This window comes from Lissotriton helveticus, chromosome 8, assembly GCF_964261635.1.
Source record: "Lissotriton helveticus chromosome 8, aLisHel1.1, whole genome shotgun sequence".
NCBI classification, from domain to species: domain Eukaryota; kingdom Metazoa; phylum Chordata; class Amphibia; order Caudata; family Salamandridae; genus Lissotriton; species Lissotriton helveticus.
In genome coordinates this window covers 1,679,865,790-1,679,881,680 of record NC_136069.1, presented here as the reverse complement: position 1 = coordinate 1,679,881,680, position 15,891 = coordinate 1,679,865,790, and the positions used below count along the sequence as shown (strand labels likewise).

At 41.5% G+C, this 15,891-nt stretch overlaps 1 protein-coding gene across 4 annotated transcripts in view; it reads left to right on the top strand.

Moving 5' to 3' along the window:
• Positions 1-15,891, top strand: part of LOC144773622 (transient receptor potential cation channel subfamily M member 2-like) — a 1,628,848-nt gene that overhangs the window by 390,174 nt on the left and 1,222,783 nt on the right. The window lies entirely within an intron of this gene.

Genomic DNA, 15,891 nt, shown 5'->3' with positions numbered 1-15,891 from the left:
AAGAAATAGAGAGCAATCACTTTTATAATCTTCCAAACACCCGCGGATGCTAGCCAACCCTACCAGTTTCCAAAACCAAAATTCATCTCACCCAATCAAACTTTTTTTTTTCCAAAATGAAGTTTAGAATTTTAATTTAAAAAAACTTAAGTGAATTTCAAAATGTGATTCCTCCTAAAAATAACCATTGACTCCCCTAAACCAATGAGCACACAGTTTTGAATGGGAGAATCAGACGCGGTAAGGAAAACCTGGAACCAGTTACCAAAACAAAAGAAAATATCTATATAAGTCAGAGTATTTGTTACAACGTAGCACCTGGGAGGTTCAAAGCACAGGCATTTCATTTTTGTCTTCCTTGCTTCTAACCTCTCCTACTTATTATTTGGTTGATTCTGTTTTTTCCCTTTCACTGTTAAATTGTTGATCAGTTTGTGGTTGTGAGGAGAGACAGATAGATGCATCTGATGTCATGATGTGTTGATGATGTTGATATAAACTATTGAGGAATTTGACCAGTGTCATTGTCTTTGTAACACTATCTCTTACTATGCTGAGTGGTGAAAGGGCAGCCCATTACCATTGCTCATGTAGCAGAGTTGGAGTTTTGCTTCTGGATTTGATTGCCTCAACAGACATCAGTATTTATGTGAATAAGCTAAACTGTCAGTCTACTTTGTGAGGTGCAGAGTGGGGGTAGTTTAGGATGGATGGGTTTTTATATAGCGCAATATCAACGCCAGGTCTCAAAGTGCTTTGCATTGGGAACCCGTCCTGGTTTTTTCCTGTGAGATAGCCCCTACTGGGTATCCCCAAGGGGAAAGCCAGGCATCCCGCCACGGGGGGCCGTAGTGGAGATTAAGCAAGCTATTGCCCAGAGTTGCAGAGTGTGAACCTGTGATTCGAGTAGCACCGAAGCGAGAATTACCGAGTCCGTGGACATTTTGGGCTCAAGACCCTGCCGCGTCGGGAATTGAACCCTGGTCCCGGGTCTGATCTCAGCGTCCGGGTCTGCCTCCTCTAACCAGTGAGCCACACTTCTCCACTTGCACAGTGCGAACAGGGTACTACGCAGTTCGCACAGTGCTACTTGTAGCTCGCGTAGTGCGAAGTGCACTTCGCGTACCTACGCGTAGCGCTACTTCGCGAACTACGCCCAGGGTTACTCTTCATCCCCTCAGAAAGAGATCACATAAAAGGGAAAGGTTGCGTGACATGGGGACTTAAGAGAACTCTAGAAAGCCTAAAATACCCACCATGAGTCTGTCGGAGACAGTTCCTGAAATGAGAAAAGAGGAACATTTTTCTCAGAAACTGCAAGGTTTGAATCCACCACTCCTTCTTCCAGGCCTTGAGTGTGCACAAAGAAGTCCTCCTCAGAACTGCCGACAACAAAACTAAAAATAATTTGAAAATCTCAACAATGACGACCTCTCATTAAAAAAATACCATCTTCGACAATGACAATAGTGACTACTGTTATGTAAAGAAACAGGAGCCCCATGGTGCGAATAGCAATCCTGGGTCAGGGTAGAAAATATATGTAGACCAAAATTCCCAGGCATGCACAAACGTTACTAGCAAGTACACATGCAGATAAGATTATCTACAAGAATATTGAACAACTGCTTTCTCCAATAAACTTGGTTTTAATTTCTTTTAGATATTCATAAAAAATCATACGATAAAACTGTTTTACAATGTTCAGGGGAAATGCAAACGCTAAAAACACGCTGTCATCCGCCCATTAAGCCGACCCGGCTTGGCATTATCGACCAATCTGCTCAGGGCGTTTGGCGTAGCACGTTGATATGCAGGAGAACGGCCAGGCTTAACGGAAATAAAGTTCTCGTAAGTCCCGTGGCAGATAAGGTGAAAAGAGGACTCGATAAACGTATGCAGATTAGGTTGTTTGTCTGGGGCGGCGCAGCGTGAGGGTTGATAACAGCCGCGTTTATCGTTATGTCCGGTCCATGAACCGCGTGTGCGCTGTCTTCCTTCGTAAGATTAAGATTTAGCGTTTTTGATAAGCCAGAGACCGAATGAAGACATTTCATTTATTATCCTGCCAGCGTATACAATTAAATACGAATCACTTAATTCCAGATATTAAGTCTCTCGATATCTCTGTGACCTGTTCACCCCTACGGTTTCACCCGTTTTTAAAAAAAAGATACATCTAGAACATATCTGCGCCAGTTTGTGACGCACTAAAAGAATACCGATGGTACAGTCCTGAAGAAGACACGAGTCACGTGTCGAAACGCGTCGACAGGAAACCATCCATTTTTATAGTGTTTAATGAAATTTTTATCTATGACAAATTATGTATATTTACAATGAAGTTTGCATTTCCCCTGAACATTGTAAAACAGTTTTATCGTATGATTTTTTATGAATATCTAAAAGAAATTAAAACCAAGTTTATTGGAGAAAGCAGTTGTTCAATATTCTTGTAGATAATCTTATCTGCATGTGTACTTGCTAGTAACGTTTGTGCATGCCTGGGAATTTTGGTCTACATATAATAGTGACTACTGTGACTTCATCTGCATCGATGATGAATACATAGACTACACAATCGGTTACACCATTGGTGTTGATCACCTCGGCGAAGGTATCATCAATGAAGACTCTGTCAATGGCACCAGGACAACAGTCAACTACAATGCCATCAATGGAGGGCCCGTAAAGGAAGATATCTTTTTCTGTGTTGAAGATCTCAAAAAAGTGCACGCATGAAACTGCAGCCACAGACTCGACAATGACCTTGTGAAGACACCATTGATGAGAGTAAAAAGCACAAAAAACATTGCTGCTTTTTAACACACTTCGCTAAGTAAGGTTTCCCCTACCCTCCAAAAACCTTCCTGACGTGGTAGAGTCTGATGATGACTGACTATTCGAAACAGCTCACAGTCGTTCTGAACTCCACATCAAGTTTCAGGATGAGGATGAGAAACAGTACCATGTGACATATTGTTGATCTTAGCAGACGAGTTGTGCTGAAAGACATGGGGAACACGTCCGACATTATAGCCTCTCCACTTCCCAAGAAACTATGGACAGATTACATTGACCCTGTTTCAAGACCTACAAGGGATGCTGCAAGATTACAACCAGAGGGGTTCTGGAGCCCAGTATACCACCATCTCCAAAACAGCCTTTTTTTGCACCCCGGATGACACCACTTTTCAACATTGCGGCACCTCCCAGGGATGACCCTTCCTCATTAGACGAGGACAGAGAAGAGGGTGGGATAGCAGACACTCAGTCCGTTACCAACTAATGGGATGGTAACTAATTCCCACTCCATTGCCACCTGCTCCACAACTGGTGGGAACTCCACCAGATGACATTGGGGTTTTCCATAACGTGATTGAAAGAGTGGCAAAACGATTTTAACTTTAAGTGACAGTAAAACAATCTCACTGTATTCTTTATGATTTCATTGAGCCTGCCAAGGGATCTGTTTGAGCAATCCCTATAGCGGATTACATCTGGGGAAAGTACAAAATTAATGAAAAATCCAGCAATGGTTGCAGAAGTCTTACCGCAATTAGACAAAAAATATAAGGCACACGAGTATTTGCTGCCTTTCTGATTGGGTACACAAAGCAGGATTTGATAATATGCCATGCAGCTCAGAGCTGTCCAACAATCCGTCCACGCCTAGCTCAGCTCCACCAGATAGAGAGGGCAGATGCCTGGATAATACCAGGAAAACATTTTCCACAATGTCAGCAATCACAGTGCATGCTGCTAACTCTTCAGGCCATATTGGGCCAGTGTGACCTGCAAATGTGGTTGTGTAGACCTTGTGACTTAAGACAAAAGAACCGAGGTAAAAAGAATATTACAAGAGGGAGAAAGAGCATCTTATAAGATGATTGACTGTGCTATGGTTATAAAATCAAGTAGTGAAAGGGACAAGCCTATTCGGTCTGGGACATTTTTAGAGAGACACTCTCCGCTGTTTTTTTTTAGCAGCATGAACGTGTGAAGGGGTAGAAAATCATGAATGCACAGTCCGTTTAGGAATAACTCTCCTTAAGATATAATAACCAACGGGCAACTGAGGAAGATTAGATGAGTTTAATACAAAGCCAGAAATAACTGAACATAGAAAGTAAATAGCATAAAGCCAAATCTACGCACCTAATTCTGACAGTGCCACATGAACAGAACAATTAGCTCGAGAAGTAGGCTGCCGACGATCAAGCATCAAGAGTTCAAATTTCCCTGCATCTAGGGTTGTTAGTGGGTAAAGAGCATTTAAATCTATCCCTACTCTACTGTTAGGATGATTTCCGTACGGTATTGAGCAGGCATTTTGAAAAAGGAGGAATTGTGTCAGTCGTGGATTCTTCCTTGGAAGACTCTCCACCATTGAGACGGGTCAAGCAGCATAAATCCACTATCGTTAGAGAGAGAGCTCATTCGGAGATACTTTCTCTCCAAAGGCAAGAAAGATGTGAGGCTCTATTCCTAACTCCAGCAACCAGTTATTCACAGGTAGGATTCACAGGTTGCACTTCTCGCATATTTCACAATGGGTCCAGTCATGAGCGTACTTTTCCACGGTGTTCTCCATGTACATCCCTTGCAACAATTCGTCCTTGATTCCCATGCCTTCTCCCATTTGTAAACAACTTGTTCCTTTATCGCTTCCAAGCCATGTAATTGCAACTTCATTTCTCCTTGCCTAACTGCTAAAACAAAGACATTAATTTTCCTAAAATAATGTTTTTCCACCTGCATTGATAAACATGAAGAAGATCAGCTTCCACAGTGCACATGAATTTCAGAATATTAATCCTAAAGCGAGAGTTGTCAGGGGTCTGCATTTCAGGCCTACAATGTCAGCTAACATAAGAATGTATCATTTAAGCATTACGACTAATGCTTTTACTTAATTAAGGAAAATATTATTAATGAGCACCTCTATTACATGAGACGTGTCAACTTTACTACACAGTTTCTTCATATTAAAGTTTTCTGCTAGTCAAATTTATCTCCTATGTCAACTCCTCATACTACTTCTTGTCAGTAAACTAAAATATGTCACGTAGATACATGAACATAGTTCCCAATTCTAAGACGTCACATTTACACAAGACGGGATTATTTGCAGGTGCGCTTTACACGTGATTATGATTAACCCTGGGTGTAGTTCGCACATACAAAATGTCTGCTTGATCACTGGTTTTCAGCAGCTAGCAGGAGCAGCTATTAAGGTGGCAGGGATGCTTGAAAGATACATGTTTTTGTTCTGAGGTACAGAGTAAGATCCTGGACATGGCTTATGATGACGAAGCTCTATTTGGGAAACATATGGGTAACACCTTACAGGCTATTATGGTCGATACCAACACTGCAAGACAGATGAACATCCTAATATTTCACAAAGTGCCTTTTTGAGGAGAATGAGGAGGAGGTTTTACACCCTACAGATTAGGTTACCAGCGGTTTCAACAATGCAAACCCTTCCAGCAGCAATATAGACCATCCTACTAGAAGCAGTCCTATCGACCACCACTTGCAGCAGCTTATAGTGAACATATGCCTAGACTGAAGCAAACCCTCAAGGAAGAGACACTAATAGAAAGCAGTGACCTTCTGCAAGTGCTGGTTACACCCTACATGACTCAAACTGTGGTTGCAAACATATCCAACTTCTCCCATCAATGGTGGCAGAAAACATCTGAAAGATGGGTATTAGACCTCATCATTTATGAGCACAGTCTACAATTCATCAAAAGACTGGCAAATACTCCACCATAAGGAGTGCACTTGCCTCTTCTTCACTTACTCTTAAAGGAAACCCTCATCATGTTCATCAGTGATGTCATTTGAGATGTCATCAGTGATGTCACTGACCATGTCATAAATGATGTAATATGTGACATCATCAGCAGTGGATTGTGGGCGCGTGAGTTATAGTGAGTACAACTAACTATAACGGAGGAATATCAATGGTTTGGTACGAGTAAAATGTCCAGCTAACTATAACACCCATAAAACCTATGTTTTTTCAGTGCATTTCTAAGGTTTTTTTAAATGCTAATTCCTAACTATAACATGTCTGAAACCTGTGGTTTTTTTCAGTGAATTTCAAAGGTTTTTTTAAATGCCAATTCTTAACTATAACAGGCCTGAAACCTATGTTTTTTTTCAGTGAATTTCAAAGGTTTTTTCAATGATAGTTTTTAAATGTGTTATTTGTTATATGTATTTTTTTCATATTGTTTTACTACTATTTATTTTTAGATTTCTTATTTTTTAAATTTCATTATACTTTTTTTATATATATATATTTCTTTATTAAATTAAAAATCGTACATTTTTAATTGTTTTAATTTTATATTTTTTCAAATATATTTATAATATTTTCTTTCTTTTTTACATTTTTTTTTTGAGGAGTGGCGCACCCAAGGCTCACCTTACGCGACTACTGCGTGGAACTTAGCCGCCATTTTAGGATTGTTGTGTAGGATCCACTTAGGGTGTGCGATGGGTGCGTATTTCCCTGCGCGATCACTCTGCGACCTGTACGCGACTTCAAGCGGACATGCGACACATAGGTATTACGCTACGCGACGCTCTCGCGTTTCCGCGTGACGTCATATACCTGTACGACGCGGTGGGTGCGCGACTCATGTGAATTTTTTTAATGTGTAAAAAGATGTGTATATGTATTTAATATAAATATTAAGGCAAGACATTTTCTGAGCTAATCATAAAAATAATATTCTTTTAGTTTTAATAAACTTATGTTCCTTTTAAATGCAATTTGGCGAAGTCGCGCGTCCTGGGTGTGCGCACCCTACGCGGATCCCATGTGACCAGAAAAAAAGAGATTTGGTTCATAACACTTCCTATTCTAACTATTGAAGAACCCCACCCATTTCAATCACTCTTCTTAGACCTTCCTTGGGAGAAGACCTGTGCTATGAAGAACCTAATTTGTCTTCATTGGAGACCTGAATTTCCTTTCTGGAGAGAAAAATGGCTTCACCACTGCAAGAGTCATCAGATTCTGATCATTCAGTTGCTGAGGGATTTCTACCAGAACCTCCCCATCCCAAAAAATACACATCCATCGTATAGAAATGTTTCACTTTTCCGGAGGGACAAAAAAAAAGTTATTGCCACCAAGGTTTGCCAGGCTGTGCTTTCCAGATGAGATCCTAACAAAAAATGCTCCTGTGGCACTGCTAGCATGCGGAAGCACCTCCAATCCCTGCATCCTGTGAACTATGCTCGTGAAGAATGCAGAAGACTCTGCCAAAATACAGCCCCACCACCGGCAATTTCAAGTACCTCTGGGGCATCACCTTCAACATGGCAACCAGGCATAGGTCCCCAATTTGGGAAAGTTAAAATGCACTGTGTGAAGTGCAATCGGTTCATCTGTTATGAGGAGCAATCGGCAGACTTAGTTTGCAGGGCAATCGATAACCATTGATGCTCGTTATTCTTTTTTCCCCTCAAAGTTCATGGTTTTGTTTGTCCTGTTGAATTTTTTCCTTAAAGAAAACTCAGAAAAAGTTCAAAAAATCAAAAAAATATATGAAACTACAAAAAACAAAAAAAAGTTATTTTCAGAACTAACTAATCTGGTTAAAAAAAGAGCTTGAATTGTATGCTAGGGTGTGAAAGTTTAGATGAATGTATGTGTAGTGCATAATTGACTGAAACAATGCATTTGTGGTGTATGGTTAATGTGTAAGTGCAGAACTATGAGGAAGTGCTGCAGCATTACACTGTAAGCTCTTTAGCTACAGCATGCTGTGGAACTTCCGAAGCACAGAGATACAACATATGTACATAAATATGTTGCAAGTCTATGCTTCCCTCTGCACTGCTGCTTAAACTGCAGCCATGTGTTGACACAGGCACACTTGCAGCATGGTACAAGGATATCTGTGTTGTGTGGAGTTCGTTTTTGTGCAAAAAGACACACCTTCCTGCACAAAAACATTTTGTGAAGGCATTTTTCTCCTTGAATGTATGCTGTGCTTTTAAGCATACATTCAAAGAGAAAAAATGAGGAGAAATGAAAATAATTCTCCTTGTTATGCCTTACTACACCAATTGAAGGATGGTGCAGCAATCACACACATGTCCAGATTTATGATTTTTGATAAATCTGGAGCTGTGTCTTGTTCTGAGTGTTCTGTACAAACACGCACAGCAACACCTATAGAATGCCCTTTGAACGCAAAGTGGTGTGTACGATGAGGTCGTATTTACATGGAGAAGAAAAGGTACACAGAGTACCTTTTCCTCTCTTTGTAAATATGAAAGAGTGTTTTGCGCTATAACTATGTTACAAAAAGTGAAATATTGTTGGCATAGGATACTTATAAATGTGCCCCATAAGTGCTTAGGTATTAGCAGTCTGTTGCAATAAGAACATATTGCTAGTTCATTGTTTGAAAAATTGCATGAGAGTGACATGAGGTAAGCACAGAGTTATCTCTCCAAAGATGTTCAAAGAAGAATGATTGAAAGCGCTTCTTCAATAGGTACAATGGGAAATATTATGAACCAATCAATCTTTTGTTTTCAGGTCACATGATATCATTTAACAGTGAGATTCCGAAATATAAACTGGGTCTTTTCAAGACTGTATTAATACTTTGTAGCTTCTTGCAGATCACTATGCATAGATATAAAGAAATTAATTTGTACTAGAGTTAATGGCCAGGCCAATCCTTAACTATATTAGTAATTTCAGTAAGTATGGGCGAATTTTGAGAATTCGCGGTAAGCCAATTCGTGTGAAAGAGTACTCGTTGTCCGCAAAATCCATTAACTTTTGCGACCTTGCGGATTTTTTTATTTTTGCATGTTCACGGGATTTTTTTCAGCGCGGCTACCGCAAAGTTACCCTTGCGGTCGTACATGGGTGCGGCCATCTTGTTTTCAGTGTTTGCGTTGCGTATTTCCGTTTCCGGGCGCTAGTTGCATGCTCGCATTGTGCATTTCCTACATGCGGGGCGCAATAGCGTGTTCGCGTCTGTTTTTGCGTGCTCGGGGGGAAATATCGCGCAAACTTACCCACGTGGTCGCAATGGGCGCGGCCATCTTTTTTTTCATTCATTGCTACGGTTCTGAGCATGCTTTTTCAATCCTCCTTCAATCTTTGTAATCCTTTGTTTGTTTGAACTTTTTAAAAATCTTTTTTACTCATCATCTATCACTCTATTTTTGTACATCTATATTTTGTGTTTTTTTCTAATTTTCATTACTTTAAAACAACTTTTTTTAACTCTCTTTTCTTTTATTTACTTTTTCCCTATTCTTTCGTATTTTATTTTCCTTTAACTGTCCAGGACCATGGCAAAGGGAGCCGGCAAAAACCTGAAGGGGAAGGGTTCTGCACCCCGTAGCCGGCTCCCTTGCGGGCGGTTAAGGGGGGAGACAGTAAGTCCTAGGGAGATCTTCAGCGCGGTGGAGGTCGCCGAACTGGTCTTCTTCTGTGGAGCGCCACCTCCCCAAGACTGTCGCGGAAGGCCCGGTACCGGGTACGGCCTCCGGGAGCGTCGCCAGCTATGGGGTAAGGTGTGCCGGGCCATGTATCGGGAGTCTGGGGTCCGGCGCACCTACAACCAGGTGATGCACCGTTGGTCGGACATACTGGACCGGGAACACAACCTGCTCGACCTGCTTGGCGTGGAGATCCCTGGGCTTGATGAGCACTAGTAGCTATTTAATCACTACTTTGTTGTCTTCTGCTCTGTGTTATGATATTGCCAATATATATTTTTTCTGAAGAGCAAGAATGCTGCTGATTACATTGCAGGTAAATTATGTTTCAAAAGCTTTTGTGATTGCAGGTGCTCGCCTGCTCACTGGCGGTGCAACTATGCTTACTTGTTTTCAATTTTGTGCTATTTTGGCCTGAGTGATTATGTATGAGTGTACTTTACAGAACTGCCTAATGCTAGACACTAGATACTCCAGTCCAGTCCTTCCTTTGTACTCCTGCCACTAAGAAGAGATAGTGGTGGTGGATTGATAATTGGAGTATATTATGACTGGTTATTTAGTAGGAAACTTTTTAGTGGTCTGCAATCATGACGGACTATGTCTGTCACTTTGCATGCTGCGGAGTGCTGCCTGCCAGAGCTAGTAGAACCTTTTTGTAGTTGGTTTAGTGAGTTACATAACTTTCCAAGTAGACGGTCCGCGAATCCTGCAATACTAATATCCTAGTAGACCACATCAGATAGGTCAATACATTTAGTGCAATTGTTGTCTATTTCCCCGAAATAATTTGTTAATGTTTTTTTTTAAATGTTTAATTTGGTTGACAACAATCATCCATGTTTGTGTCTTTCTTTCATGTACATCAGCTCCTCCCAGGGGCAAGAGGACAGTGGAGGTAGCGGCGCCTGCGGAGTCGGTAGGCCAGGATTGGTCCGCCGAGTGCTCCTCTGCTGGCCCCAGTAAGTTTTCCTGTTAATAATATTAATTATACTTCCCTAACTTTTACAGCACCTATTTATTCCAAACGTTCATCATAATTCTATTTTTTCCTAAATCGTCTTTGATCTTCTTGTAGACTGTTTCTAAATTCTTATCCTGCCTCTACTATGACTCTCTGTGCTACTACTATATTAGTCTGTCTGTGTAGCTAGCTAAGCTTGCAGTTGGGAAAAAGTTGTTAAAACAAAACTCTTATGCAGCAATAGCTCTAGGTCCTGAGTGCAGTCCTCTGGGTTGTCCATAATGTCTATTGAAGTCTTCTTAATGTTTATGCTTTGACAATTCCCAACAATAAAATGTCAATGGCCACCAGGAATAAGATACTAGTTTACTTTTTGATTGGATAGGAGGACATACTGCTACTGTTGCAGGGACTATTATGCACAAACAGAACTATGGACAAGGAATAGGGCATTGGTGATAATAGGCGCAGTTAGACTTTCCACATACCTCAGTCATAACATAAATTGAACCCCCAATCTCCTTACTGACTAGCTAGTGTGTCAGAGTCATTATTTAGCTCCCGAATTCAGCGATGATCCCCAATGATTATACAACCCAGAACATAAGACTACGGAGTCAGAGTCCCAACCTCTCAGAGTCACGGACTCATGCTTGCAAATTGCAAACCCTTTTACTCACTCACTCATGACCAAAAACCATAGAGTGTATGTAAGTTTTAAAGCTTTATTAAAAGTAAAACAACTAGCTCTGTGTGTACTCTGTGTATTACATTTCAATTGTGCATTATATAAAAACATTTATTACAATCAACTTCATATAAGATAAAAGGTGAACTCTTGAAAACTCAACAGTGGCTGATTTTTACACATTAATTGTGGGAGAGCTGTCACCTGGTTGGAACTTAAAGTCTTGGTGGTGATTATGACGACTCCGAGTAACATATTGCTCTTGTTCATAGAAGGGAAGCTTCTGTCTGGTATGAGAAAAGTGGTGCGTGTTAAAAAGCAAGCATTCATCATTTGTGCCAAAAAGTGTAGCATGTAATGGCTAAGCATAAATAAAAAAACACCCTCTTCTTACGAAGGTGAATTTTCAGTTTAGGCTAGAGAGTCACAAATATTTATTTAGTAACATATATTTTCATTCCTAGACAAAATAGGAGTGGTGTATATGGCATCTAAAATATTAAATGTATTTTCTAGGCGTAACACCATCGGCACAGCCCACCACCAGTGCCGGGGCCAGCGCAGAGGTGGTCACTCCAGGGGCTAATGCGTGCCAGCAGGAACTGCTGTTGGGGATGCCACGGTAGTGGCGGGCAGTGGTAAGCTATTATATTCCTTACTTATTGAGATTGCAGAGTAGGCTGGCTGCAGGGGTGTATATGTTGTACAGTACAAGTACACTTTACTGTTAAGAAGACTCACAAATTTACAACTAAGTTTTTGTCAGACAGGTAGAAGACAGTCACCCTTGACTTTGCATTAGCAATAGCATTAGCGGCGGGAGTTGCCGAGTAACCAATGGCCTCCTCTAAATTTGACATCAACTCAGTTGTGAAAGTTTTATCGAGAAGCCAAGTCAGATCAGAGATGAACTTGATGGATGGGATGAACAAAAAGGGAAAGAAGGGTGTAAGTAAGGATGGGCAAGTTAAATTAATGACTGGCAAAGAATGATACGTGTTTTTGAATGCAGGCTCAGGTGGATGGGAATCTGATGCATGGCCAGTTGAAGGCTGAAGCAAGGATGGGTGGAAGGAGAAAGAAAAGAGGACTGCCTGGGTGGGTGAAACAGAAACTGTATGTGTGCGCAATATATCCTTTTGTTCAAATTCAAATGCAAGTCAAGCATGGATGCATGACTGGCGGTTTACAAAATAAAATAAAATGGGTGTTTTTCGGTGAGAAAAAGTAAGGTTTGTCCAGTTGAGACATTAAGAAGAATGATTGACTTTTACTTTGAATGGATGGATGCCTTTATGGTATCTTCCTCATATTTAGCATAGGTGTATGTAGACAGAGTAGACGGTCACTGGATGAAGAGTGTTACTTTGAAGAGCATGTAACACCGCACATCCATGCCAGAGTAGCAAAGCCGGTGAACGTAGAAGTTGTAATTTTTCAGAATACTCCCTTGACTTACAGTAGTTTGCAAGCACAGCATATATTGTGTATCTATATTGTATAGTTCACATTATCAAGTCAAGTCACAACTCACAAGTGCCTTCCTCCGGCGATTACGGGGACCACGCACTACCTCTGTTAATGATTTTTTTTCAACTGTCATTCATGTGTGGCCTATCAGTTTTCACTCAATCAATAAAAACCTAAAGTCATCCCTTATATAAGCAAATATCTTGTGAAGGGATAGATGATCATATTTATCTTCTTCATTTTCCTTTTGTAGTAGTCAGGGGCAGGGCAGGGTGAAAGTTAAATTAATTGAGCAGTAGCCCTTGTAACTGAGTATGGCCAGTGCCACCCGTAATAGAAAAGTAAGAGCTTCACCACCTGCATGTACTGGACTGGTAACAGTAATGCAGGTCTGCGTCATCATGGCTTGCATCTGTTTTTCTTGGGGGCAAGCTGACTGCGCTGGCATTATGCCGGATTCCACAAGTTTACATACTAATTTCGCTAAACAAGAAGGAAGAAGAAGACTTGTGTACTGTCTGAGTCTAATGTATCTAATGTAATGAGTCCATATAGTGCTAGTAGAATTCCTGAAACTCCCACTAATGTTAGAGCAGAGGCCGACGAAGTGGGAGGTTAGATAGATAGATGCCACAAATGTTACTCCTTCTAATCTAACAAGGAAGGAGTTGGCTATAAGTGCCCGGCAATGGAAGCTGGAGGCAATTGCCGCCGAATATCGGCGGCTGGTGGCTCAGGAGGAGGATGACTCGCAGTCGCAGTCAACATCCACGACAGCTGCATCCTCCTCCGCTGCCCCTGGGGCATACAGTCAGCGCAATCCTCCAGCGGTACGGCGCCGTGGTCCGGCAGCCACCCGCCGCCGAGCAGCGAAAACAACAGCTTCCCCTCACAGTACCTGCAAGGCGCGTATGCACCGATTGACCCTGCGTGTGGCCTACCTTGAGCAGGAGGTGGCGAGGCAGAAAGCCCTGCTCAAGGACCTCCAGGGAGAGCTGCGTGACCACCTGAACACAGGAGGACACCGCCGGCGAAAGTAGAGAGACTGTCTCTTTCCCCTATTTTAAAGACTTTTGGGGAGGTGGGAATTGGGCATTGGGGATTTTGGACATTTGGGGACATTTGATTTCGTGGACATTGGTTGGGGTTAGGGAGGGGGTGGGTCGGGTCTTGCGGGATATTTTATTTTTGTTAGGGATCAAAATAATGATTTATTTTCTACTTAAACATAGCATACGCGTTTTTACTGTTTTGTGGGGGAGGCAGGGGGTGGGCTTAACTGTATGTTTGTTTTCCTGAAACTTAACTGGCTGCTTGATTCGAATTGTCTAAGTAATCGTCCAAATTTGTACAAAAGTGCCACTGACAGTTAGTGAATTCAATTGTCCTACTTCTTTACTAGTACTACCGTCAGTCTCTCCTCTCCTCCTACTCCATTATTCTCGCTCCCCCAAAATGCTTATCTTACCTGTGATTCGTGTTTGAGAATAGGGCTAGGCACAGGGCTGGCTGCATGGCAAATGGCAAATAAGGTTGGCTATGGAATCCTGGACGGATGAAATGTCAACGTTGTGGTGGTTGTAGTAGTGGTACACACTGGCAGTAGCAGCATATGAAAAAAAGGAAATGAAACATTGAGTGGCCTGAGAGGAGCATTAGAACAGTACGATAGATAGTACAGTACACAAGAACAGTGCCATAAATTGTAGCCTAAGCAATGCTAAAGTATTCCATCAAAAGTTAACTACTAGTTGCGTGGAGTATGGCTACTACAAGAAATAGTACTGAAGGACACAGCAGCGTAAGCATTTGTCACGTGTAGGAGGAGGATGTTGCTGATGATGAATCCACTCGATGGCGCACATGAAATTCTGATTTGATTTGCAAATACTCATGGGTGTGTGTCAAGCAGAATAAGAAAATATCCTCGGATTCCTTGACCTGCCTTGAAATTGATTTTCTGTTGCTTTTGACCTTATCCTCCCCAGCAAGTGTGTGGAATTATTGTTGTCATTTAGTCACACCTCAATGAAAACCACACAGCCCGGGAGAAGAGGGTTAGGGTTTGAAAATTGGATGGAAATGGGTGTTTTGGGGAAAGTTTTGTGGAGAGAGAAAAAAAAACACAGCATGGACAAACAACAAATGAAGAAAAACAAATCTTTGGATACGAAGATATCCATAAAGGAAGTGCATGCATAAAGTTGTTTGCTAAATGGATGATTAGGTTACTGAAAAGTATTACTTACTACAACTTACTAACTATGAATAAACAATTTGACAGTACAGGGTTGCAGTAATTACGCAATTTCACTTGCCTAACTGCCCTCAGAGAGAATAAACACTTATTAGTACATTAAATTAGTTTTTGAAAATAGTAAAGAAACTTATCAAATAGCTGTATGGATGAATTTGAAGCAGAGAGCAAACGCACAGAGTCGCACTCATAGAAGTTCACAACAATACCATTATTTAAAAGATAAGGAGAAGTGAAGAGGATACTGTAACTGTATGTTGTAGTTGTCCTGTTCAATTTAGGGAGTTGCATGCATCCAGCCATTCCTCTTATTCGCGGTACTCCTCCATTCCATCTGACGCTCCGTTGATCAATCTTGGTGACCACACTCTCCACTGCCTGTCTGGCGGATGCGGAATTACCGATTGCTATGGTAAGCCTAAGTTAATGTTTTTTCCATCGCACAGGGTAAAAGCCGGCCTGTAATTGTCGATGGAAAAACAGGAATGGATATTAAAACACCCCGGAGGAAAAATATAAGGTACGGTGTGTAGTGCAAAAATAACACTTTCACTTTCAGAGGCACAGTATTACATACAAGCATCATTTGTAAAGTGCGTACTCTGAGTCTCCTTTTCAAGGATAATAATTAGCACACAGCAGGCCAGGGCCATGCAGACGGTCAAGGCAGGCACCACTAGGTGAACCAACATCCATGTAGCATACCTCTTTGACACAGACAGGCAAAGCAGATCTAATTTTATACAGCAAGCCACATAGCCACAATTTTACATGAACTGCTGTCTGGACTCTGGCATAACAACACTACACTGGCTCGACCACTCTATACCACGACTAGACAGACATGTAGTTCTGCTGTGGTTGTTGTTGACTTGTTTACCTGTTTGCCACTCACGAAATGGCCATAGTTCTTCCGTAAACCGACGATGATGATCCATCCATCCCAGTGAGTGACTGTAAAGATATTATGTAACTTTGATCATCAAGACTCATCATCATCATCATGGTATTGGCAAA